The 26,177-nt window shown below is 41.8% G+C and overlaps 1 long non-coding RNA gene across 1 annotated transcript in view; it reads right to left on the minus strand.

The window, feature by feature from the left end:
* Window positions 1-26,177, minus strand: part of LOC120311105 — an 83,892-nt gene that overhangs the window by 30,312 nt on the left and 27,403 nt on the right. The window contains exon 2 of the long non-coding RNA XR_005557526.1: window positions 5,047-5,124. This is a non-coding gene — a long non-coding RNA (uncharacterized LOC120311105). The remainder of the gene's footprint in view (window positions 1-5,046; window positions 5,125-26,177) is intronic.

Consider the following 26,177-nt stretch of genomic DNA (forward strand, 5'->3'; position numbering starts at 1 on the left):
CACTGGGCACTAACTAACAAAATGAAATTCAATGGTGAAAAAAGCAAGGTTCTACATTTAGGCAAGAAAAACCAAATGCACAAGTACAGCATAGGTGGCACCATGCTCAATAGTAGTAACTGTTAGAGGGACCTCGGAGTCCTAGTAGACAATCACTTAAATATGAGCCAGCAGTGTGCTGCAGCTGCCAAAAAGGCCAACACAGTGCTATGCTGCATTAACAGAGGGATAGAATCAAGATCACGTGAAGTATTAATACCACTCTTCAATGCCTTGGTAAGGCCACACTTGGAATACTGCATCCAGTTTTGGTCACCACGATGTAAAAAAGATGTTGGGACTCTAGAAAGAGTACAGAGAAGAGCAACAAAGATGATTAGGGGACTGGAGGCTAAAACATATAAGGAACGGTTGCGAGAATTGGGTATGTCTATTTTAACGAAGAGAAGGACAAGGGGGGACATGATAGCAGTATTCCAATATCTCAGGGGCTGCCATAAAGAAGAGGGAATTAAGCTATTTTCCAAAGCACCTGAAGGCAGGACAAGAAGCAACGGGTGGAAACTCATCAAGGAGAGAATCAACCTAGAACTAAGGAGAAACTTCCTGACAGTGAGAACAATTAACCAGTGGAACTACCTGCCTCCAGAAGTGGTGAATGCTCCAACACTGGAAGTTTCTAAGAAGAGACTGGACAGCCATTTGTCCGAAATGGTGTAGGGTTTCCTGCCTGAGCAGGGGGTTGGACTAGATGACCTCCAAGGTCCCTTCCAACTTTACTACTATTACTATTACTTGTGACACCCTACTACTTATTTCCCTCCTTGCAGATGTAGTACCATTAAGTACTACTCACTGAGTACGGTTTATCAGCCAGTTACAAATCCATCTGGTGGTGATGCTGTCTATTCCACATTTTTCTAGCTTACCAAGAAATAGGTTGTGGTCTATTTTATCAAATGCCTTGCTGAAGTCTAAGTATACTATGCCCACAGCATTTCGCTGGTCTACTAATTTAGTCACTTTGTCAAAGAATGAAATAAGATAGGTTTGGCATGATCTGTTTTTAACAAACCCGTGCTGGCTACTAGTTATAACTTTATTTGTTTCTAGATATTCACAGATCTGTTTTTTTATCTGTTTGTTGAAGCTTTTGAATTCTGATGTTGGAGAAGACTCCTAAAAAATACTGTGAACAGCCAAGAACACAGCAGAAAGGTCAATCTGCACTCCTAAAAAAACTTCAAATTTCTTGGTGGTAAGAACATGCTTCCATTAGCTAAAGTGAAAGAGGAACAGACATGGAGTTTTAACATTTATTAAATATATACAGTCAACTTTAAAGAATTTTCTTAACATGCTGTACCAAACATTGCAACTGGGCATCTAGACTCTGTGTCCATACAGATGCTAGGTTCCTGTATTTTTTCTTTTACTTGTGGGTTACTTCTATGATTTAGAAAGTAAAATCTTAAGGAAGTGTTTTTGTTTATCTTTTAGAACTAGATACTTGTCAGAAAAAATAAAACAGATGAAAGAAAGAAAGAGAGGATAGATAGATAGATAGATAGATAGATAGATAGATAGATAGATAGATAGATAGATAGATAGAGGCTAGAGCTATACTTAATTATAACTGAAAACACTAAGTCTTAGCAGTTTCAGTGAATCTAGCTTATTTATGGAGAAAAGAAATTTGAAAATAAATGTCCAGATGGTATATTATATCATACATATTAAGTAGGATAAACAGGAATTACATCTTCAAGTGTTGGATATACATAGATACAACTAGGTTGATACATATGTATATATACAGCTATACACTATTATTGTCTGTCTGTCTCTCTCTCTCTCTCTCTCTCTCTCTCTCTCTCTCACACACACACACACACACACACAGAGAGAGAGAGAGAGAGAGAGAGAGAGAGAGATACCTTAGATTGAAAGCACATTTACACTAACAGATATTTTAAACACCCATAGGCCATAAAAAAAATCCAGCATCTACAGTATAGCATAGTCATAACCTATCAGGACCAAAGGTGGTGTAAGCATTTTAGTCCTGTAAAACTTCAGCAGAAAAAAAAAAAACATTATTCAAAGATGGGATGGTAAGGAAACAGGGCAGCCATTTTCACTGTCCTGAGACTAGATTCTCCTTATAATAATAGTAATAAAGTTGGAAGGGACCTGGAGGTCATCGTGTCCAACCCCCTTCTTCCTAAGTGTAAGATTACGTTTGCAAACTGCAGCACTCTCCCATTTGGACCGGAGAAAGTTTTAAACTAAAAAAAATCCAATTGACCAGGATATCAAAATAATCTATTTTTAGTGGTTATCTGTTCCTTTTTTGAGATTGGAACAGAATGTCAGACGCAGCAGGTTTCCTGAACAGTTGTGCAATGAGTAAGAAGAGTGTCTCCCCCTTGTGCATTTCACTTCTTGTAAAGAGGGATCCCATATTCTCCTTCTCATCCACAATCTTTTCCCCACATGAAGACTGAACACAGCCGGTGGCTATGGAATCCCCTAGAACAGTGGTTCTCAACCTTTTTAATGCCGCGAACCCCAACCGGTCGTAAGTCGAGGACTATTCAACTGGTTCAGCACCGTTTGCAGAATGGGACTTTTGGCAGGCTCAGCAGGGCAGAGACAGCCTGGACAATTCCTATTGGCTTTTGAAAGCCAATAGAATTAGACTCTATTCAAGAGAGTCTATTCCAGTGGTTCTCAACCTGTGGGTCGGGACCCCATTTGGGGTCGAACGACCATTTCACGGGGGTCGCCAAACAACGCAGTCCGCCATTTTTTCCCCCTTTTCCTTAGCTGTGCTACTCCCTTTTATTCTATTGGCTTTTGAAAGCCAATAGAACAGACTCTCTTGAACAGAGTCTTATTGGCTTTCAAAAGCTAATAGGAATTGTCCAGGCTGTCTCTGCCCTGCTGAGCCCGCCAAAAGTCCCATTCTGCAAACGGTGCTGCACCAGTTGAGTAGTCCTCGCCTTACAATCGGTTGAGTAGTCCTTGACTTACGACTGGTTGGGGGTCGTGGCATTAAAAAGGTTGAGAACCACTGGTCTATTCTATTGGCTTTCAAAAGCCAATAGAATAAAAGGGAGTAGCACAGCTAAGGAAAAGGGGGAAAAATTGGCAGACTGCGTTGTTTGTCGACCCCCGTGAAATGGTCGTTCGACCCCAGATGGGGTCCCAACCCACAGGTTGAGAACCATTGCCCTAGAACAGACATGTCAAACATAAGGCCCGGGGGCTGGATGCGGCCCGCAAAGCCATCCTGGAAACAGTGAGGGAACGGTCCCCGCTGCCTTGGCCCTGGCCCAGGCCGACCGGGAGCCAATGTACAATTTTGTGGCAGCCATCTATGCTGAAATGCATTCAGTCTTAGCTCCACAAGGCCGTCCAGAAACAGCGAGGAACCAGCCCCTGCCGCATCGGCCCCACCCCCTGGTACATGCTGGGGAGGTGTCACCCTTTATGAGGAATGAAGAAATGCACCATCGCCTGGAAGTGGCCAGCAAATGGCCCTCGCCTACTTCACCTATCCGGCTTGATGGACTCTACCTTGGTCCCACCCCTTTCTGCCAGAGACCCTCAGATCTGTCCCACTCCTGCCCAGGGCCCCACAGGCACCCTTGACGCGAATGATGTAGAGCTGGCCACGCCTACCCAGTAGGCCACACCCATGCCATCCACGCCCACCCAGTAGGCCATACCCACCTGGCCCCCCGAGGGCAACTGCAATGCTGATGCGGCCCTCAATGAAATTGAGTTTGACACCCCTGCCCTAGAATTTTGAGTAGGACAATCAATAGCCAAAGCCTCTTCCCATCCATATCTGCTCACGCTGGTTGGCAACCTGTGAGGGAATCTTCCATAAACTAATACTTCATTGCAGGCCCAACCTGTTTGTACCCTCAGTGCCTGATGAAAGTTGCATAAGAGGGCCGTGTTCTCACGTGGTAAGCAGTGGACAGCACACAGCAGATCCTGGGAATCAGACACCTAAATGAATATGTAAAGAATTGTTTCTCTTTTTTTCAGGGAGAGTGACACCAGCAGAGTCAAGTTAGACATGTACAGGTAGTCTTCCACTTAGGACCACAATAGAGCCCAACGTTTCTGTTGTTAAGTGAGACATTTGTTAAGTCAGTTTTGCACCATTTTATGACCTTTCTTACCCCAGTTGTTAAGTGAATCCCTGCGGTTGTTAAGCAACACGGTTGTTAAGTGAATCTGGCTTCCCCCATTCACTCTGCTTGTCAGAAGGTCGCAAAAGGGAATCACATGACCTTGGGACACAGCAACGGTCGTAAGTATGAACCAGTTGCCAAGCATCTGCATTTTGATCACATGACCGAGAGGATGCTACAAAGGTCGCAAGTGTGAAAAATGGTCATAAGTCACTTCTTTTTTCAGTGCCATTGTAACTTTGAATGGTCACTAAATGAACTGTTGTAAGTCAGGGACTACCTGTATTAAATTTCTGACACACTGAGCCCAAAAGGCCACCAGTAGTTTAGACTCATGAACACCATTTCCTCAGGGAAAATAGGCCACAGTGCTGGATCCCTCCAGAGGAGACATCACTCCTGATAAATCACAGGCTTTCCTTCTTCATAGTACATGAAGGCCAGGTAGAGCTTTGTTGCTTGATCTGAAGCCCTGAAAAAGGGAGGTTTCAGAAAAGCTGCATGGGGCCTTTCCAAATGCATAGCTTAAAGCAGGGGTCCCCAACCCCCGGTCCATGGACCGGCACCGAGCTGCGGCAGGCCAGAAACCGGTCCACACAAACAAGCAAAGCCCATCCGCGGGATGCAGACAGTACATGAAACCACGCCCCCTCCAGTCCGCGGAAAAACCTCTCTCAACGGAACCAGTCCCTGGTGCCCAAAATGTTGGGGACCTCTGCTTTAAAGGACTGGTGAGCCTTCACACACACTCAGGTTCACAGTCATTTTGGACAGCAAGATAGGCAGCGTATGCATTTATTAAATAAATAGTATCTTTTCCAGGCGTTCTTCCTACCTTTTTCCTTCGAACCATCCTTCCCCAGCCACGCAGGTGGGACTTTCCAGATCCAGGTCTTGGTTTATATTTTCAGCCCTGATTGAGGAAAGGAAAGAGATTTACAGCTCCATTTTATAGCCAGTCTTCTTTCCAATTCACAAAGCACAGCAGGGAAAATACATAAATGACTTTAGGTGTTGGTTCAGAACTGCAGTGATGCTAAAAAAAACCCCAAATATGCCTTCTGATGTTGCACTCTTGCATATAAGTGTGTGTTGCAAGGTGGTATTTGATCACTCTCCTCCCTGTCCACCCATGAGAATAATATTTTCAAGTATCAGAGCAAGACTGTGGGCCTGCTGAGCTTCAGAGCTCACTTTTAGCTTGTATTCATCAAGAATATGGGTAAGGAGATACAAAGACATTGAGGGCTGCTTTTCAGTCAGGATTTTTAACTCCCCAAATGTTTGGCTAGAGACAGGCTGAAGAGTCTCAGAACTGTACTCCCTACTGATCTCAAGGCTGCCATTTTGGGAAATGCAGAATAAAAAAAACAGCCTCAATTTCCAGAAGATCTAGATACCTTTATGCTCCTCAAATTTTCATACCCTCCCAAAAAGGAAATATATCACTTGCACATTAAAAAAATGTATCACTCACGCCAACAGGTTTGCATAAATTTGCATGTGTTAATTTATAAAGAGAGATGTTTATGTAAACATAATGCATTTAAGGTAAAAATACACTGTATCTCATAACAAGGGGGGGGGAAGACTGTGACTAAGTGAGCTGCGTGACTGCTCAGTCTGTTGTCAAGATCAGAGGTCCACCATCTGGCTGGGCAGAGGGACATATTGTGGAGAGTTTCATAGATGACTTAGGGAGAGACTTGTCTCTTTTCAAAATGGATGCCATGGGTGGCTATGGCTGACCACGTTTACAAAAACTGGTGATGCTGTTTTTTTGTCATCCTTCCTTCCCCACCTTGGATATTTCTGCCCTCCCATCTCCCCCCCTCCAAAAAAAGTGGGCATTTCCAGTTTAACTACACACCATTTTTACTTTGTATGGAATGCTTATGGAATGGAATTGGAGGCTGATATTGCTCTTTCATATTTGCAGCATTATTATGGTTCATCACACAGTCAGACAGATGTTCACAATGGATTTTTGTCCTCCTATCTGAGTCCTTCCCAAGGAGTTGGGGATAGGCAGATGTGGATGTTTTGTGGTGTTGGAGGTATGGTTGCAGGATGTAAGCTATTCCAAATAAAGCTGGCATTTGCAATTGACTGATGGTGATTTTGTCAATGACAATGGGATTCAAGTGGTGCTCAAGATTTTTGAAATTGCACCCAAGGCACCTATCAGAATTGATATCATCTTTGTTTTCTTTTGTTACAGTTGCAGGTCTTTGTATTTTGTTACCTTCTTCTGTTCTTTCTCTTCTCTTCTGCTGTTTCCAACTCCTGCAGTATCCACTATCCAGACTTTTTTGTCTTTCTTACCAACAATGATTAAGCCTGGGGTATTGTGTGGCAGTGCTTGTCTGTTTGAATTTTAAAGTCCTAGAACACTTTAGCTTCTTATTTTGTATACCTTTGCCTATTTTGTGGTCTCACTGTTCTAGCTTGCAGGCAAATGGTATTTCTTGCAGATGTTCTAATACATCATTGTTGTTACTTTGTCATGCCATTGTTTTTAGTTATCATTATATACACAAAAATGCAAAATCACAGCTATCAGTTCTTTAATTGGTGTTGGTCTTAATTTGCATTGAGTTCTTCCCAAGAACTTAGGATATCATAATGTATCAGTGAAGTATATCTGCAGATCCAAGCAGTGTGGCCTTTTTGTAATTTACAGATGGAAACTTTGTCAATGTGCAGATTTTCGAACTGCTGTCCAATACTTTTGGGTGTAGCACCTGGTGTGCTGATAACCCTGGGACCACCATGGCCGGTTTATGCCATAATTTTTCATTTTCAATTTTCAGCTTTTGATACAGTGTGATCTTCTCCAATGCTTTGTTTTTTATTCTACTGGCCCCTGATATAACAACATCAATTATCTACACTTTCTTCTTTTTGAGCACAATTAAATTTGATGTGTTATGAGCCAAGACTTTACTAGTTTGTATTCTGAACTCCCACATTATTTTAACCTGCTACTTTTGACTATTTTTTCGGCAATATGTTCCCACCAATTTTTCATTTAATGGCACATGATCATTTTTACAGATGTTCCAGTGAATCATTTTGGCAGCTGTGTTGTGTCATTGTTTATAATCAGTTTGTGCACTCTTCTTGTATGAGCTGAATATATGATCTACTGTTTCTTCTGCCTCTTTGCACAATCTGCATTTTGAATCATTTGGCAATTTTTCAGTTTAGGCCTTGATTGCATTGGTTCAAATAGTTTGTTCTTGAGTAGCCAAAATTAAACCTTGAGTTTCTTTTTTTAATGTCCCAGTTGTAAGTCAATGCCAGGTTTTATCTTTATCCACGTTCCCCTCAGCCTTTTGAACAAATTGACCATGTAATGTTTTTGCCAGCATTCTGTTCTTGCTTTGATTACATCATTTCAATATTCATATTTTGTTTCCTGCATGTTCAATATTCCATTTTTTAACTTGCATCAATGCTTGTTCTTGGTTGTCTTTTATGTAATCATCTAATGCATGCTTTCCTTACTCAACAGTTTGATTTAAAGCAGGATCCCCAACCTGTGGGCCATGGCCTGCTATCAGCCTCTGGCAAGCATACAGCCCCACTCACGCGAGCACCAGCACTTGCAGCCCCACTCATGCGAGTGGTGGGTGCATACACTTGCCACTCACACAAATGACGCTGTGCATGTGGCTATGCATGCGCACCTGCCCCTCACAGAAAACCATCCCCTCTCCCCGCACTGGCACCGGGCTTGTAGAATGTTGGCTTTAAGTAAGCCCTTGCCTCCATTTCTATGGGGCAGGTATAATTTATCCATATAATTATGAGGGTATAATACATAGTGAATAGTCATTAGCTTTCTTGTTTTTCAGTTCAAACTGCCCAGTGCATCTGTTCTATCCCAGCCTATAGCCGTTAAAGGCACAAGGACCAAACCCCTGTTGATAAAATAGGCCGGAGACTTAAAACAAAACAAACCCCTTTTAATATGGGTGACAAACCTGCCAAATAGTCCAGAAACAAAAGCAGCAAAACTCAATCCAAATGAAGGAAATAGTCCACATGAAACACGATGCAAACAGAAGAGTAGTCACAGGCAAGACGAACAGAACAGGATCCCATGAAGTACTTTGCAAACGGTTGCCTTCAGCAACCAGCACCGCCCACACCTCTTTTTATACAGCAGTCCCAAGGCGTTGCCTCTCAGTGCCTTCTCCTTTTTCCCTGGAGTTGGCCTATTGACTGCTGCTGATTTAGTCTCACTAATTGCCGGCATGTGCGAGCATCAATTAGCATGTCCATCAGGTGTGAATCCTTCGAGTCTGACTCATTCTCCTCAAACAGCTGAGCTTCATCAGGAACACAACTGGAGGGCCCAGGCTCTGCATCAAACCGTGAGTCCTGTAATTCACCAGAGCCTCCCTCTGACCCTGATGGCCCTTCAAATGCCTCCTCCACCTCCTCCTCAGATTCCTCAGACTCAGTTGTTGGGAACACAGGCTGGCACCGAATCACGACAGCATCTTCTGTCCAGTTAATAATTCCAGCAAGGTGTGGCCCAGGTATTGATGGTTTTAATGGTGTTTCCACCAAATCAGTATTGTCTTTTCTAATTTTGATGCCCGGTTCTTCTTTAACTACCACTGCTGTACTGTAGGTAAGTTGATTTGTCTGTTCAATAGATGTTATTTTAATCCTTGCAAGTGCCTTATTCACATCCTTCATTATAGCCACCAACTCTGTTTTGGGTATTACTTTTAATGCTGGCAGTGTTTGTCTTTCTACTGTTAATTCTCCATATACCATAATTTTCTCTTTTAGTTCTTCAGCATTTTTTTGAGGGGGAGGGTGGTGTCAGTTAATAGATTGTTTCAGTACGGGCCTATATTGGCTCTGTTGTTATTATTTCTTATATTTCTTATTCTATATTTTCAATTATTTTCTGAGTTTCTTGTATTATTGTTTTGGGAGTTTTCCATTTTTACAATTTTTCTGAATCTCCTCCAGTTCTGCATCCCTGAATATTTTATTTCTGGTAATAAATCTCCTTTGGTTTGCTAATCATTGTTCAGTGACATTTGAGCCTGGATAAATTCTTTTCCAATATTCAAACATTCACTTTAAGTATTCTTGCTTTGTTGCTTCTGATTTATAATAGCAAGCCATAAAGAAGTGGTTTTCAAACACAGTCTAATTTTGTCTTGTCTGTGGTTGTTCTTCTTCTAGTAATCCTTCAAGGTTTAGCCCTGGTTACTCAACCATATACTGTGTGCACAATTATTACGCAAGTGAGTATTTTGACCATATCATCATTTTCATGCATATTTTTCACCTCCCAGCTGTATAAACTTAAATGCTTATAGCAGTTATAAGCATATCAGGTGATGTGTATTTGTGTAATGAGGGAGGGTGTGGCCTAAGGACATCAACACCCTATATCAGGCATGTCAAACTCACAACATCACGTGACATCGCGCAATATATCGGTTTTGCCAATGGGGTGGGCGCGGCAATGGGGTGGGCGCGGCTTCCACGTGACGTGTCCAGCCTGCAGGCTGGCAGTTTGACACCCCTGCCCTATATCAAGGTGTGCATAATTATTAGGCAGCTTCTTTTCCTCAGGCAAAATGGGCCAAAAAAGAGACTTAAGTGACTCTGAAAAGTCAAAAATTGTAAAAAGTCTTTCATAGGGATGCAGCACTCTTGAAAATGCTAAGATATTGAGGCGTGATCACAGAGCCATCAAACGTTTTGTTGCAAATAGTCAACAGGGTTGCAAGAAAAGTGTTGAGAAAAAAAGACGCACATTAACTGTCAAAGATTTGAGAAGAATCAAACGTGAAGCTACCAGGAATCCATTATCCTCCAGGGCTGTCATATTCCAGAACTGCAGCCTACCTGGAGTGCCCAGAAGCACAAGGTATACAGTGCTCAGAGGCATGGCTAAAGGAAGGCTGAAACCCGACCACCACTGAACAAGACACATAACTTGAAATGGCAAGACAGGGCCAAGAAATATCCGAAGACAGATTTTTCAAAGGTTTTGTGGACTGATAAGATGAGAATGACTCTTGATGGACCAGATGGAGGGGCCCGGGGCTGAATCAGTAATGGGCACAGAGCTCCACTTCAATTCAGGCACCAGCAAGGTGGAGGTGGGGTATGATATGGGCTGGTATTATTAAAGATGAGCTAATTGGGTCTTTTCAGGTTGAAGATGGATTCAAAATCAACTCCCAAACCTACTGCCAGTTTTCAGAAGACACTTTCTTCAAGCAGTGGTACAGGAAAAAGTCTGCATCTTTCAAGAAGACCATGATTATTATGCAGGGCAATGCTCTGTCGCATGCATCAAAGTTCTCCACTGTGTCTAGCCAGTAAAGGACTTAAAGATGAAAGAATAATGACATGCCCCCCCTTCTTCACCTGACCTAAGCCCTGGTCAGAACTTGTGGGCCCTTCTTAAACTGGAGATTTACGGTGAAGGAAAACAATATACCTCTCTGAACAGTGTCCAGGGAGGCTGTGGTTGCTACTATATAAAACGTTGATCATCAACAGATCAAAAAACTGACAGACTCCATGATTGGAAGGCCTATGGCTGCTGTTGAAAAGAAGGGTGGCTATATTGGTCAGAAATGTTTATTGGTCCATTTTGAGTTGGTTGTTTATTATTGTCACTTTAACAGATGCAAATAAATGAGTGAGATGGGCAAATTTTCATTTTTCCTTTAGTTGCATAATAATGCTGCACACTAACAGTTGCCCAATAATTGGGCAGACATAGATATTCTCCTAACAAAGCCCAAACCTCACTTTTACTTTCTTAAATAGTCAGCTTTGAGGTTTATTAATATTTTGGATTGCCTGAGAGCACTGCAGTTGTTCAATAAGAAAATTAATCCTCCAAAATACAATTTGCCGAATTATTGTACTCACAGTGTAGTTCTCAAGTCCCGTTGTGCATATGTTAATGCTGATGCAGTTCTTGTTGATCTGGATGATGACTCATCTGATGCAGGATTCTTTTTCAGTTTTCTCCCTATAGTAAATTGGTTTGTTTTATTTCTAATTTAATATTTTATTTTACTTTACTTTACTTTTTATTTTACTTTACTTTTTTATTTTATTATTTTATTATATTTTATTTTATTATTTTATTTTATTATTTTATTTTATTATTTTATTCTTTGCATTTCTGGACCACCTCTGAACATTGATGGATGGATAATTTTAATCTGGCTCTTCTGCTAAATCATGTCTGACTCTTCTGGTAGAATCCACTATTGCCAGTATACCTCTCAACCTCATCAAAGTATCACAAGTTCCTCCCTTATGGTCCATTACACAGCCAGCCAGATGTTCAGACTGGATTTGGCATTTTTATCCAGCTATCAAGTGCTTCCCAAGGACCTGGGAAAGGCAGAAGTTGATGTTTGACTGTATTTAAGGTATCATTGCAGGTTGTAAGCTGTTCCGAGTAAAGCTACATTTTGCAATTGACTAATGATGATTTTGTCAATGCCAATGGTGATAAAGTGGTGCTCCAGTTGTTTTGGAATGCACACAAGGCACCTATTACTATTGGTATTATCTTTGCTTTTTTTTGCCATAGTCATCGTATTTCTATTTGGATGTCTTTGTATTTTGTTATCGTCTCCAGTTTCTTTGCTTCCATTCTGCTGTCTCCAGGTACCACCACGTCCACTATCTAGACTTTTTTGTCTTTCTTATAGACAATTGTTAAGCCTGGGGTGTTGTGTGGCAGGTACCTTTCAGTTTTATTATTCTTTGTCATATAGACAGAAGTTTAATCTAGATTTGGCATTTTTATCAAACTACTGAGTCCTTCCCAAGGACTTGCTGTTATTATTACCATTTTAGATGGGGTAATGTGCCTGGTAGATGCCAAAAGGAGGGTCCAAAGACTGGAGATCCCGGATGTAGTTACTCTCTGTCAATGAGCAACTTCAAGGCCTTTTTCTGCATTCTTAGAGTTTTTCTTGGGGTTTGATTTCTTTTAAACAGAAGACTGTCGTCTGAAGAGACAACCACTCAATTTATTTGACTGGAATAATTATAAGGACACCCAGTTTAAATCATCTGACTCTGGTGGCATATCAAAAAATGAACAAGCAAGAATGCAAGACAAGTTGACATGTGCCATTAAAACCAATTCAAACTATTCAATGGTGATCCGAACTAAAATAAACTACATCAACCAGTTGGGAATTCTCCTCATTCTGACTCAGGGACCTGGGAAATCAGTCAGGTCTTAAGTATCTTTCTAAACTTTCTAAATACCTGCAGTGTCTTTATCCCTGTTTAGCTGGGATAATCCCTACTTTTGGGGACCAGTTCCTACCATTTATCAGAGAGAGATCAGGGGTGTTATTAAAGATGTACCAAAGATGCTTTTTCAAGAGGCAACTGGACTTCCGTGTTTTTCTTTGAAGACTTTTCACTTCTCGTCCAAGAAGCTTCTTCGGCTCTGTGCTATTAAAGATGTATTTGGCATGCATATATGACAGGTATACAGGTATCCTCGACTTATGACTGTAATTGAGCTTTGAATTAACAAATTGTGACAGTTTTTAAACAGGTCACTATGTGACCATGCCCAATTTTACGACTTTTTTTGTGTGTGGTCATTAAATAGATTCCCCAGTTACAAAGCAAACTCCGTTGTCATTAACACAGCTATTGTCTGCAATGGGCAATTTTGGGGTGGAAACCCAAAGTAAACAACGCCAAAAATGTCATAAATCGTGGTCACATGACCACGGGAAAATATTCCAACATTTATGCTCCAGCATTCTTAGTAAGCCAGGACAACTGGAATGTCCAGTTGTATGTTGTTACGACTGCTTCTCATCCAGATTTTAACAAAAATTGAAACCTACCAACTTCAAGTGATCTCTCTCTCTTCCCTCACTCCTGAAAACTCTTGTAGTTTCATCCAAAGTCTGGGAAGCCCTATATCACATAACTGGGGTTCAAGAAGGAAGCTGACATTTTGCTGAGCTGCCTGTTGTTTGCATAGGCATTTTAAGCCCTGCGAGTGTTTGTGATACTTCCGAAAGATTGGAAGGGTAACATGGGGATGTTGAATTTCAGAGAAGGGATGTTGAATCTCAACAGCAGAACACCAAACACATTTTGGAACAGTAAAATCCATGCTGCCAATATTTTGCCTCAGTGATTCTCCTTCTGTATTCACCCTGAATATGAATCATTTTGTGGAAGGAGAATTGGAATGGAATCGGAAGTTTCACATTGCTCCATCGCTAGTTTGCTTCCTCCTCCCTGTTTGAAATACTGTGGATTTTGAATGTGCAAAATTCTGCATGGATAATTGTGGGAGCAAAATCAAGAAGAATACTCAGTGAAGTCCAAAAAAAAAACGTTTGTGTGAATTAAAATTTCATTCATAAAATTGTTACTATTGTTATGGTAACCAACCGTCCTCCTTTAGGGAGGACAGTCCTCCTTTTGTGGGTTCTGTCCTCCCTCGAAAAGTGTCCTCCTACATGTCCTCCTTTTCGATATTTGAACACCAATCTGCAGGGCTTTTTTTTTTCTCATAGAACGCTCAGAACGGCGTTCCGGCACCTTTTTTTGATGGTTTTTTTTTCAACTTTTGCATGAGCTGTGCTACTCCCCCTTTTGGCTTTTGAAAGCCAATAGGAATTGCTGCTGAGCGCGCCAAAACACCCGGCCGGCAAACTTTGCACATGTAAGTTGTCTGCAGTGAAGGCGAATTGGCAGCAACTTTGCACTCCTCCCTGCTACCCAACTAATCTCCTAGTTAGTCCCGAAGATACCTGGAGGAGACTGGAGCGGCGACGCCACAGTAACTTTCTCTTGATCTTCGTCCCTGCTAGGACAATAATGGTTGCGGGCGCAAGAGGCAGGGACGGCGGGGCTGCTGCGGGTGGGGGTGTGAGGGGTGGCGGTGGCCGGCTGCCCCCCGTGCTGTGGGAGCCGCAGGGCCTGCTCTACACAGGGCTGTGCAGGGTGGCTGTAAGTAGGGTGTGTTGACGGTGGGTTGCCCCCCGGGGCTGGAGCCGGCACAGCTGGTGCTTTGGGAGTCGCGGCACCCACCGTACACGGTGGGGCAGCAGTGCTGGTGGGGCGGCTGCAGGCAGGGGCGTGGCATGTAAGCATAATTACAATATAAAATGTTATTGTTACAAATGTTTTTTATTATGCATTTATCATATTATAGCGTATTCTGTATTATTGTTGCAATGAATAAAATGTTTCTTTTATTTACGATATTTTTTCTTCAATTTATTTGTGTCCTCCTTTTCATTGTAAAAAAGTTGGTCACCTTACTATTGTTATTATTTCCCACCATTTTTTGTTGTTCTCCTACCTACTGCAATATTTCTCAACCTTGGCAACTTCAAAATGCGTGGACTTCTGCTCCCAGAATCACCCAGCCAGCTGGAGAATTCTGGGAATAGGAGTCCACACATTTTAAAGTTGCCGAGCTTGAGAAACATTATTCTGTTGACTAGATGGCTGATTCACTCATAGTTTAGCATTTCAAGCATGGCGATTATGGGAAAAAATTGCAAATCACTGAGAATTGGTTCCTGTCTCAAAGGAACCAATTCTTCTGAAAAAAAGTTGCCAGTTGTCTTTTGAAAAAAAGCACCTATGAGACAACTATGACCTGGATGACTGAAAATCTCCAAAGACAATTGTTTTCTGTGTTGCTGGGGAGTGAAACAGTGGCTGTGTGAAAGTGCCCTGAACTAGGAACTTGTTTTCTGTAAAACAACATGAAATCTGTCTTTTTAGTATAATCCCTACCCGTAGTTTCCACTTGGTGTGATTTTAGCAGCCTTGTTTGGGTAAAAATCGAGTGATGCACATGTTTCATTACTGCTTCTATAAAATAAGCAGGTTTCAGAATTTTCTTTTAATGTATATTCTCCTTAAAAGAATAGACCACTTGGGGATGTTGTATGCATGTTTTATTAGACTTCTTTCAGCAGAAGCTGAATAACCATCTATCAAAGAACACTGCAATCATCCCAGCAATAGGATGGTCCTCAAAACCCCTCCAAGGTACACCTGGAATCCTAGGCAGAAGTTAAGCTGTGAGCATAATTGATTCACCAGAATCAAGATTCCCACACTTAGTTGGAAAATAATTTATTGAAATCAGGGGAATGTATTTTTAAGCAAGTATACATAAGATTCAGTTTAGATTCTTGTCATGCAGGCGGTGATTACTTAATATTAGTGCTCTAAGTCAACCTTGCTCGGAGACAGTGAGGAAAAAGTCTCTTAAGAGCAGAAGTAATTTAGAAGTATAGATCATCGCCACAGTTCTGTTCTTCCAATAACTAATGCACTTCAGAAATGCCATAGCTCAGTGGTCAAGCATTCGGTCTGCATACAGAAAGTGTTTGGTTTTTAACTCCAATCTCTGCCCTGGTTAGAGAATTTCTACGCTGTAAATGAAACAGAGGAAATATCCTTTTCTCTTAAGCTTAAGGAAGCTTTAACATAGCGTACTAGCTCCTTCTAGATCAGTGGTTTTCAACCTGTGGGTCGGGACCCCATTTGGGGTCGAACAACCATTTCACGGGGGTCGCCAAACAAGGCTGTCCGCCATTTTCCCCCCTTTTCTTTGGCCACGCCCCTGGCACCTGGTGATGTATAAGTGGTTGGGGGTCACCACAACATGGGGAACTGTATTATGGGGTCGCGGCATTAGAAAGGTTGAGAACCACTGTTCTAGATACAGCAGACAAGTAAACCTAACATTTCTTGCTAATATGACACCGGATATAGTAAATATACATGATAGAATAGAATAGAATAGAATAGAATAGAATAGAATAGAATAGAATAGAATAGGAGCTAGAAGGGACCTTGGAGGTCTTCTAGTCCAGCCCCCTGCTCAAGCAGGAGAACCTATACCATCTCAAGACAGGTGACTGTTTAGTCTCTCCCTAAAAATCTCCAGTGATGGAGCGCCCATGATTTCTGGAGGCAAGCTGTTCCACTGGCCGACCGTTCCCACTGTCAGGAATGATTGGAGTTGTAATTCAATACATAGGAGACCATCAGGGGCAAGAAGGATATATCCAAAATTTACTGGGCTACTTGGGTGCTATAATCAGTACTCAATTTGTACAACTTTCTAAGCAATAGTCTGTCTTTTCCATAGTTGGTTGGATAAACCACAATGACTAGGCTCATATGTTACATAATCAGGATACCAGAATACACAACACACTAACAAAACTACATTGCATGAATCTGTTCATTTTAATTATTTTTAAGAGTGGGGAAAGTTCCTCTTGTATCCCTCCATATCTGCAAAGGTAGTATAGCTAGTCCTCAACTTATGACCAGTTGCTTAGTGACCATTTGGAGTTACCATTGACCCTCCCATAGGTATATTTACAACAGGGGTTTTCAAACTCGGCCCTTTTATGACTCATGGACTTCAACTCCCAGAATTCCTCAGCCAGCATGCCTGGCTGAGGAATTCTGGGAGTTGAAGTCCATGAGTCATAAAAGGGCCGAGTTTGAAGACCCCTCATTTACAACATGATTCCAAAGTTATGATAGCTGCCCCCTGTGGTCATGTGACTGCAGTTCAGATGCTCAGCAACTGGCCTTCATTTATGGATGTTTGCAAAGTCCTGCAGTCCTGAGACCGTATTTTACATTGTTTTTGCCAAAAATCAGCATTTATTTCTGGTTTTTGGAAAAAAAAAACTCCCATAGCAAACACTGGGTTTGCTTTACAACCAAGACACTGGCTTTATAACTGCAACATTTGCTTAATGACCATCGCAAAAAAAAAGTCATAAAATCAGTTCGGCCATGTGGTTGATCTGTTTTATGACCATCACAACTTAACACTGTTATGGACTAACTGTACTTGTTTGTGTCACCGAAAATCAGTTTTGCAGAACAAATTTACTATGCCTTATGCTTTGGTGGATTGAAGTCTCCTTCATCAGATCCATGGGCTCCAATCTTGAACTCACATCACACACATAAGTCTCTCTGTTTCAGTGTTTGCCTTTGCCTACCACATATACGTTTCCACTAAATGATTGTCCGTTTTACATGCATTGGATTATCTCCTAGCAGAAAAGCATTTGTGATTGTGCATTGATTCTTCAGGAGATGGAAAGCGTGTCTTCATGAAGTCCATTGGAGACATAGCTGACTATGTGGTTAATTTGACGTTGCTGCTATGAGGACGGGTGTGTGTGGATTTTTATTATATGATGGATTCAAAAAGTTTGTAGCCACCCAGAGTCACCTATGTTTGAATTGTGCAGCTGCATAAATTTGCTAAATGAATAAATCAGCGTAATCAGTGGTGGGATTAAAATATGTGAACAACCGGTTCTCTGTGTGGATGCCACTTCCAGAAGTCCATTCTGGGCCTGGGCAACAAAAAATTAGCTACCGGTTCTGCTGAAGTGGTGCAAACTGGCTGAATCCCACCATTGAGCATAATCCAGGGGGCCAATGTTTGTAAATTTAAAAAAAAATAAAGAACTGGATTGTGCTGTTCTCGCCCATTATTGCCCACCCCCACGGCCTGCCCCACAGCAGCGGTTTTCTAGCTATTGTACAGTAAATTACTTTAACTTTTAACAATAAGATGATAGAGTACAGCGGTCCTATGAACGTTCATGCAGCTCTTCTATAATAAGCACTTGTTGTGCCTAATGGCTCGAACAATAAGATGGAGCTGAATTGAATAATAATTACTGCACAATCTCCATTAGCAGAGGAAGCTTTCGTACTGCTTGGCCATAATGCTGTCTAGTCCTTCCTGCTGCAGGAGCAATGAGTGGGACTAAATGTATGGCAGAGAGACAAGCCTTCTGCTCTGTGCAATGATCCATGGCATTATAAATACATCTTTACAACCATGGAATGAAGCGATGGGAAGCATCTGATTTGCAGCTAGGAATAAAGCTGGAGAACTTTTGTCCCTGCACTTAATGATTTCCTGCCTGTCCTTGAAATGGGCAGGTGAATTACTTCAGGTGAGAAATGAATACTAATCTTAGGTACTGTTGCCTGCTGCCAAACTAATTCTACATTCCTCGTATGACAGAGCAAGTTTCTCAACCTTGGCAACTTTAAGATATGTGGACTTCAACTCCCATAATTTATTTTTATCTATCTATCTGTTTGTCTGTCTATCTGTCTGTCTCTCTCTCTCTCTCTCTCTCTCTCTCCCTATCTATCTGTCTGTCTCTCTCCCTATCTGTCTGTCTGTCTCTCTCCCTATCTGTCTGTCTGTCTCTCTCCCTATCTATCTGTCTGTCTCTCTCTCCCTATCTGTCTGTCTGTCTCTCTCTCTCTCCCTATCTATCTGTCTGTCTCTTCTCTCTCTCTCTCTCTCTCTCTCTCCCCGTCTGTCTGTCTGTCTGTCTCTCTCTCTCCCTATTTATCTATATATCTATCTGTTATGTCCTGGGCTTTGATTGACAGAGCAGGTGCAGGAAGCTGCACTGAGACCCGGGCAGACCACATGACCTGCCCGGGACCAGGCTGTCTCCAAGTTACTGAGCATGCGTTTGAGCGGGAAAAATATGTTGCATTCATTGGCTGACAACGCCCCAGGGTGAATGTATAAAAAGGGGCAGAGCCGTTTTGTAGTGTGTTCTGTTAGCTGCAAATAAAGAAGTACCTGCTATTACTCTGCCTGGTTCATGGGAAACAGAACACTATCTGCCTGCCTCCCCCCCCCCCTCTCTTCCTCCCTCCCTCTTTATCTATATATCTGTTTGCCTGCCTGCCTGCCTACTTACCTTTTTATCTATCTATCTATCTATCTATCTATCTATCTATCTATCTATCTATCTATCAGCCAAGTAGTGTCATAAAAAAACACCTGTTTGCTAAGCCCAATTTAAGCAAGGTAAGACTCAACATTCTGGTCATGTTTTGTTTTGAATTTGAAGTTCATTTAAATCATAGCCAAATCATGATTACAGAAATAAGTGAATTTTTTTGAAAAAGGGAGGCTATATCAAATCAAATCTTTATTACGGTCACAGGTCAGTATGATAGTATTTCTTGAACAACCAGCATTTAATATTACATTTGTTTTAAAATATATAAAGACATCAATGATTAACGGTCTGTTTCCAGCCAGATCTGTTGTTGGGATCATTTATCATGATTCTCTAGGTGATTTTCCTCAATTATGGGTTTCTAGCCCCAATATTCAATCTTTCTGCATCTCTGTCTTCAGCAGAACATAGTACCTCATATTTAATGGTTTTGGAATGCAAACTAAAATAGTTAACATTATTTGAGGCGCTTAGAAGGCCTGAGTTCAAATCCTCTCTGAACCATGAAGCTGGTGACCCTGGGAACTTAATTTGTTATCACAAATGACAAATAAAATGATCAAGAGACATCTCTGCTGGATTGGCTGTCTTTGAGATGACTCACTAGAAAATTAAGATTTTTTTTAATAAAGTTGCTTAAGTTTTTTAAAAGGAATGCATGGAGGGGGGGGGAAACCCAGCCATTTCTGGTGTCAGCTTATTCATATTACAAGTTTCCATTCTCAGCTCATCTCAGTTGTATGGTTTGTTTGGACAGTTCTTCAGATAAAGGGGAATCACCATCAGGGCAACTACAAACATTGAAGCTATCTTATAACAAGTTAATTGATGTGCCCACCTAGCCCTGTAGGATCTCATCTGATTCATCAGGGTTGGAGGCAGAACTCATTCATGTTACCCTCTATTTCAAATAAGGGTAATATCCAGCCACATGGGTTGGATTGCTGCATGGGTTCTACTGGTACCTGTCCTTTAGGTGCTCTTCTCAAAACCTCCGTTCTCTTCCTTCAAAACTCTTAGTATGATTGTTCCTTCCCTTATGTGGACCAAGGGACTTCTGGCTTGCTCATAAAGAGAGGAAAAAATCCATTGATTCCAGTCTCAGTCAAATTGAGGATGCATAGCCAGAAGGCAGAAGAAGCAAAATCTCTGGACATAATCTCTGGACAAAGAGTGGATTTCCTGCATGAAATCCAAAAGTGATAGTCTCCTAACCAAATTTTAATTGCTGTCCCTTTCCACTCTTAAAGTGAGATCTCCGACTATCACCTAGAACATGTCATCAACGAGACATCAGTAACTAGCTTTATTAATCAACATTACAGGAGCAATGTAATAACAGGATCCTTGTCCAGCTGCTGTACAACGTTACACATGTTCATTTACCAGAAATAAACAAGGAAGCTCTCCTGCTTCCAAAGTTGTTGCATTCCATAAGTATTAGACTGATTCTTAAAATTATAGTTAGGGGTTGGAAGAAGAAATGAGAGATAAATATTTCTGTTCTGGTATTTTCAGGTATGGCAAACCCACTATTTTGATGTCATTTGTAATAAGAGGTTCTCCTAAACATACCAAAAATTCCTTTTTGTCCCAAGTATCCATCAAGGACCTTCCACAAAATACCTTTTTAGTTGGAACTCTTGGCTTTGAGTGATATATCTGAAATTGTTAAAAAAAGGATGGCAGATTCTTGCTAATTTTCTAATTAGACTCTGGACACTAGAAATGTAGTCCATTAAAACTGGCTTTTACTGAGGGCAGATTTTCATAAAATGTGAGACTGTGCTCCCAGCTGAGTCTTTTAAATGGCATCCAGAAAATAATATCTTGCTTAGGTTGGTAAAAAAAATGAGATTAAGAGCACTTCTATATTTCACTGTCCAATAAAAGAGAATTTCGGTAGCTCAGGATTGAGTCCCTGGTGCTCCCTGCAAATCCTACATTCTGGTAAGATTACCTATAAGGAAATATCTGAAGCAAACATCTGAGCTCAGAGGCTACCAAGGACTCCGTATTTCAGTGTTTCGAATCCCAAACTCTTACAATACAGTTTTAAGCTGATCTGCATGATCTTCACTCTGCTGGTCTCAGAAGACTGATAACATCCATAAGCCGTTCCATGCTCTCGTTTCTTGATCAACAGCAGGGATGGGCAATTAATTTTCCCAAGGGGCTGCATGAGAAACTGGGTCTGTGTTGGGCTGAACCAATAGCTGAACTTAATTCTGCTCAATATTAATTGTATCTCTTTATAAACAGTAAGGTGACCAACCGTCCTCCTTTAGGGAGGACAGTCCTCCTTTTGTAAGTTCTGTCCTCCCTCAAAAAGTGTCCTCCATGTATTTGAAGACTAATCTGCAGGGGTTTTTTTTCCCCTCACAGAATGCTCAGAACGGCGTTCCGGCACCTTTTTTTGATGGTTTTTTTTTTTCAACTTTTGCATGAGCTGTGCTATTCCCACTATTGGCTTTCGAAAGCCAATAGGAATTGCTGCTGAGCGCGCCAAAACACCCGGCTGGCAAACTTTGCACATGCAAGTTATCTGTATTATTGTTGCAATGAAAAAAATGTTTTGTTTATGATATTTTTTCTTCAATTTATTTGTGTCCTCCTTTTCATTGTAAAAAAGTTGGTCACCTTATAAACAGTAGTAAAGTATATGGTTTTGATTAGCTGCTACTGGTAAGAATACATACTATGTCTTATGTACATTTGATTTCTAATTTTTGATTGACATCATGCAAGCCAGACAGGGACAGACAAAGTGACAGATATGGCCCAGGGGCCATAAAATGCCCGGTTCTGATCAATAGGATAATGCAAAAAATGATGTTCAATTGGCCTCTAAGTCACCATGGATCATGGAATAACAAACTGTTCATCGTGGTTCAGTCCAAGCCAGGCATAAACAACATGGAAAGAAAGTTGCAGTTTATTGAAGAGGAGGAAGAAAAGAGAAAGAGCACATGTAGGGAGTGAGTTTTTATACCCTCTGGAGCCTTTTGTTTGGAGTTGTTTCCTGTTCCTATTTGAGGCTTTGTATTTCCTGTGTCATGTATTCTGACCTGAGTCTGGGTGTGCCCTTTGGCATCTGTGAGTTAATCCTATTATGTCCTGTGTTAGACTTTAGGTGGGGTATGTAGATTTTAAGTTTCTTTGTCTTCTTAATCTTCTAGCTAGGGGCTTCCAACCTTCCTGGATTATTTACATCTGCATTTGTACAGAGCTGGTTTCTGCTTGGGGAAGGGAGACTTGGGGTTATTAAGAAAACTGAGCATGCTTTTCTGCCTCTTTAAGATCCTTTGAGGAAATATATTTTTCTGCCCTTTTAATATTTCCTTCTGTGCGGCGCTGACTTCCCACAAAACCTTCCTTCACTCTCCATTTTCCATGCAAAATAGAAATAAAGCAAATTGTTAGTTTACCCACCTATGTTCTCTTCTATGATAGAAAGCTATTGGAAAAGAAAAGAAAAAATTCCCAGCATTCCTTCACTTCATTTAAAAGTCCTGGAAATGGAAGTTAACATACTGGTAATGGGGACAAGGGTCAGGAGAGGAGGGCCTCAAGACTTATATCCCCTTGGGGGAATGAGCTGGCTGCAAGCTTAGCTGAACTAAAGCATTGCAAAGAAAACACCAGCTTTGCTCCAGTTTTCATAAAATGCAGTACAGTTTGGGGGGGTGGAACCTCTGTTAGTCCTCCAAACTAGACAGTTGAGGCAATGTCACAGGACTGAATCTGGTTTCAATCTGTTGCACAGACTTTGCATTGAACTTGTTAATTTTGCTTGGAGATCTGTGTGCATGGCTGTGGTCATCCCTTGATCTTGCTCTGTTAACATTCTCCTTGGTACATCTGGTTATTTTATTTTGTTTTCCAAAGGGATTTTTTTTCATTAAAATGGCACTATCACGCAATGCACAATGGCTATAAAACTGTCTCCTAAGTAAACAAAAAGTCCCAGTAGCCCCAAAACAAAAAAACAGGAATCATCTACAACATGCTGTGTAATGAGGGCAAGAGCCACTTCATAGGACAAACAGGCAGAAGACTGGCAGAACACATCCATGAATACCAACTAGTAGTCCGAAGACAAGACGAAAACTCTTTAATTTCACAGCACATGGACAGACTTAACCATAGTTTCAATTGGGAAATCGGCTGGGGTGTCAAACTGCCGACCCACGTGCCAGATGCATCATGGCAAAACCACGCCCACCCCATTGCCGGCAATGGCAAAAAAGTCGTGATACGTTGCGACACGTCATGTGATGTTGCGAGTTTGAAATCCCTGGGCTAGAGCAGGGGTAGGCAACCTTGGCTCTTTTATGACTCATGGACTTCAACTCCCAGAATTCCTGAGCCAGCCATGCTGAGGGGAAAGGGAGAGGTTTCCAAGCTGAGCCATGCTGGCTCAGGAATTCTGGGAGTTGAAATCCACGAGTCATAAAAGAGCCAAGGTTGCCTACCCCTGGGCTAGAGCATCCTACACCAAGCCTACCCCCAAAACACTAGAGAATTCCAGGAGGTCTGGCATCAGCCATCAACAGATATATAAATATAAACAACATCTACCGACTGGGCAAAAGAGGCAATCAACAAGCCCAAAAGGAAACAAAAAAGACCTGTTGTTCCCCACCAGCAATCAAGATTAACATTAGACCAACAACCAAGAAGTAAACAATACCCGAATCAAGGAATTGCCAAACAAGCTTAACAGTAAACAAACCAGTCAAAGGACTATCGAGACCACTCCCACCAAATCTGACAGAGTAAGCCACTAGAAAGGGGTAGGCAACCTTGGCTCTTTTATGACTTGTGGACTTCAACTCCCAGAATTCCTGAGCCAGCCATGCTGAGGGAAAAGGGAGAGGTTTCCAAGCTGAGCCATGCTGGCTCGGGAATTCTGGGAGTTGAAGTCCACAAGTCATAAAAGAGCCAAGGTTGCCTACCCCTGCACTAGAATATAAATTGACAGGAAATCCCACTCCCTATAAGCGCTGATGATGTTTGGGTAACAAAACCTCTGCCAGAAAACAACCAAGCTCAGAAAGCACCAAGGACCCCTCATGTCAACCCAGAGCTACACATATTCTCCTTTATTAATACTTCTAGAAAATGTCTCCAATTGTTTTTTTATATTAGAATACTTTTTGACATGATTTTATAAACAGTGTGAAAAAAGTTCCACTGGGATTTGCACATGCAAGGCTAGAGTCTATGGTAAGAGGCCCAGTGATCGCTCTAGCTGTTCGTGCCAATAAAGGACCCTTTCTTGCATCTATTTCCAAATACTTCAGTCCTTTATTTAAATGGCGATTTCCCCCCACCCTCCCAATCTTACATCTTTCCGGTTGAATTGGAGTACTACCCACAGAAGCAAAATTGGAAGCATACTTTACTAGAGGCAGTGCTTTTTTTGTCACAGAACGCACCAGAACAGAGTTCCGGCACCTTTTTTTGACAGATTTTCCAAGTTTTAAAAGTAACTTTTGAAAATTTGATGTTTGGTCCTCGTGGACTTGAATTGCCCTGTCAGTTGTAATAGGTCGGTGGCAAAATCATTAAAATGGTCCATGTGGGCTGTTTGTGCATTGTCCACACTAGTTGTGATGGCGCTGCTCAGCTTATGGCACTGCTATGTTTCATTACACAACTGACGTGTGTGTACAATGATTGACTGTGTGCGAAAGGTAAATAATGTCCTTATTTTAAAAAAAATGTTGGTGAATTGAAAATCTTTTTTTAATTTTTACTGTAAAATTTACTATGAATATTTGCCTTAAATACAATAAATTAAATTTATATTAAGAACTGAATATATAATTTTTTAAATAAAAGATTAACAAGATGTGAGTTCCGGCATCTTATTTCTTACAAAAAAAGCACTGACTAGAGCAGGGGTGTCAAACTCAATTTCATTGAGGGCTGCATCAGCATTGTGGTTGCCCTCAGGGAGGTGGGTGGGTGTGGCCAGGGGGGCTGCGGCCTACTGAGTGGCCGTGGATGGAGTGGGTGTGGCCTACTGGGTGAGTGTGGCCAGCTCTACATCGTTCGCGTCAGGGGTGCCTGTGGGGGGCTGGGCAGGACTGGGATAGATCTGAGGGTCTCTGGCAGAGGAGGTGGGACCAGGGCAAGTGCCAAGACATGGTCCACTGGAGGAGCCTCACTGTTCCTCTCAGGCCATGCAGGGGAGGGGCTTATGGAGCGAAGACTGAATGCGTTTCAGCATAGATGTCCACCACAAAATTGTACATTGGCTCCCAGCCGGCCTGGGCCAGGGCCAAGGCAGAAAGGGCCATTCCCTCACTGTTTCCAGGATGGCTTCACGGGCCACATGAAACCACTTCACGGGACGCATCCGGCCCCGGGCCTTGTGTTTGACATGTCTGGACTAGAGGGATCTCTTGGTGCTCTCTGAGCTTGGTTGTTTTCTGGTTACTAGCACTGCTGATGTTACCTAGTTTGGGTAATGAAATGTCTGCAAGAAAACAACCAAGCTCAGAGAGCACCAAGAGATCCCTCATTTCATCCCTGATCTACAAATATTCTCCTTTATTGATATCCTTGAGAGACAAGAGAGGAAGAGCCTCAGTCAGATTAATGGCAGGTAAGAGGCATCTCAGCCCACAGAAGAAATGGGATATGGGAAGCATTTCAGAAGTGAGCTTCCTTAGTTCTTTGGAAAGGGATAGCAAAGGGGAGAAAACAGCTTTCAGACTTGCACGATTCTGTACTACAATAAAAACAGAGCTAGCCCTCATTTCATGTCTGGGCTACCTCGAAGGGCTAAGGGAAGGGCAAAGAGAAAAGGGAGGAAGAGGAATGGAAAAGGGAAAAGAGAAGGCAGGCAAACTGGGAATTTTAGGGGAATTAGATGTCATGAAGGTTTTATTACTTGGGGAACGCACGGGGGAATTGGCACATCCCTAGAAAACCGGAGGACAAATACTGAGCCAGAAGTTTTAAATAAAAAGGTCAGAAACCTAGAAAATTATAGCTCTGTTAGCTCAGCTTTTGTACTTTGGAATATATTTAGTGGAACTGAAAATAGAATTAGGGTGCAATCCATATCCGACTGGAGTCGATGGCAAGACTCCTATTGATTTTGATG

Source organism: Crotalus tigris, unplaced genomic scaffold, assembly GCF_016545835.1.
Source record: "Crotalus tigris isolate CLP2741 ecotype Arizona unplaced genomic scaffold, ASM1654583v1 scf7180000018317.730465, whole genome shotgun sequence".
Lineage (NCBI taxonomy): Eukaryota > Metazoa > Chordata > Lepidosauria > Squamata > Viperidae > Crotalus > Crotalus tigris.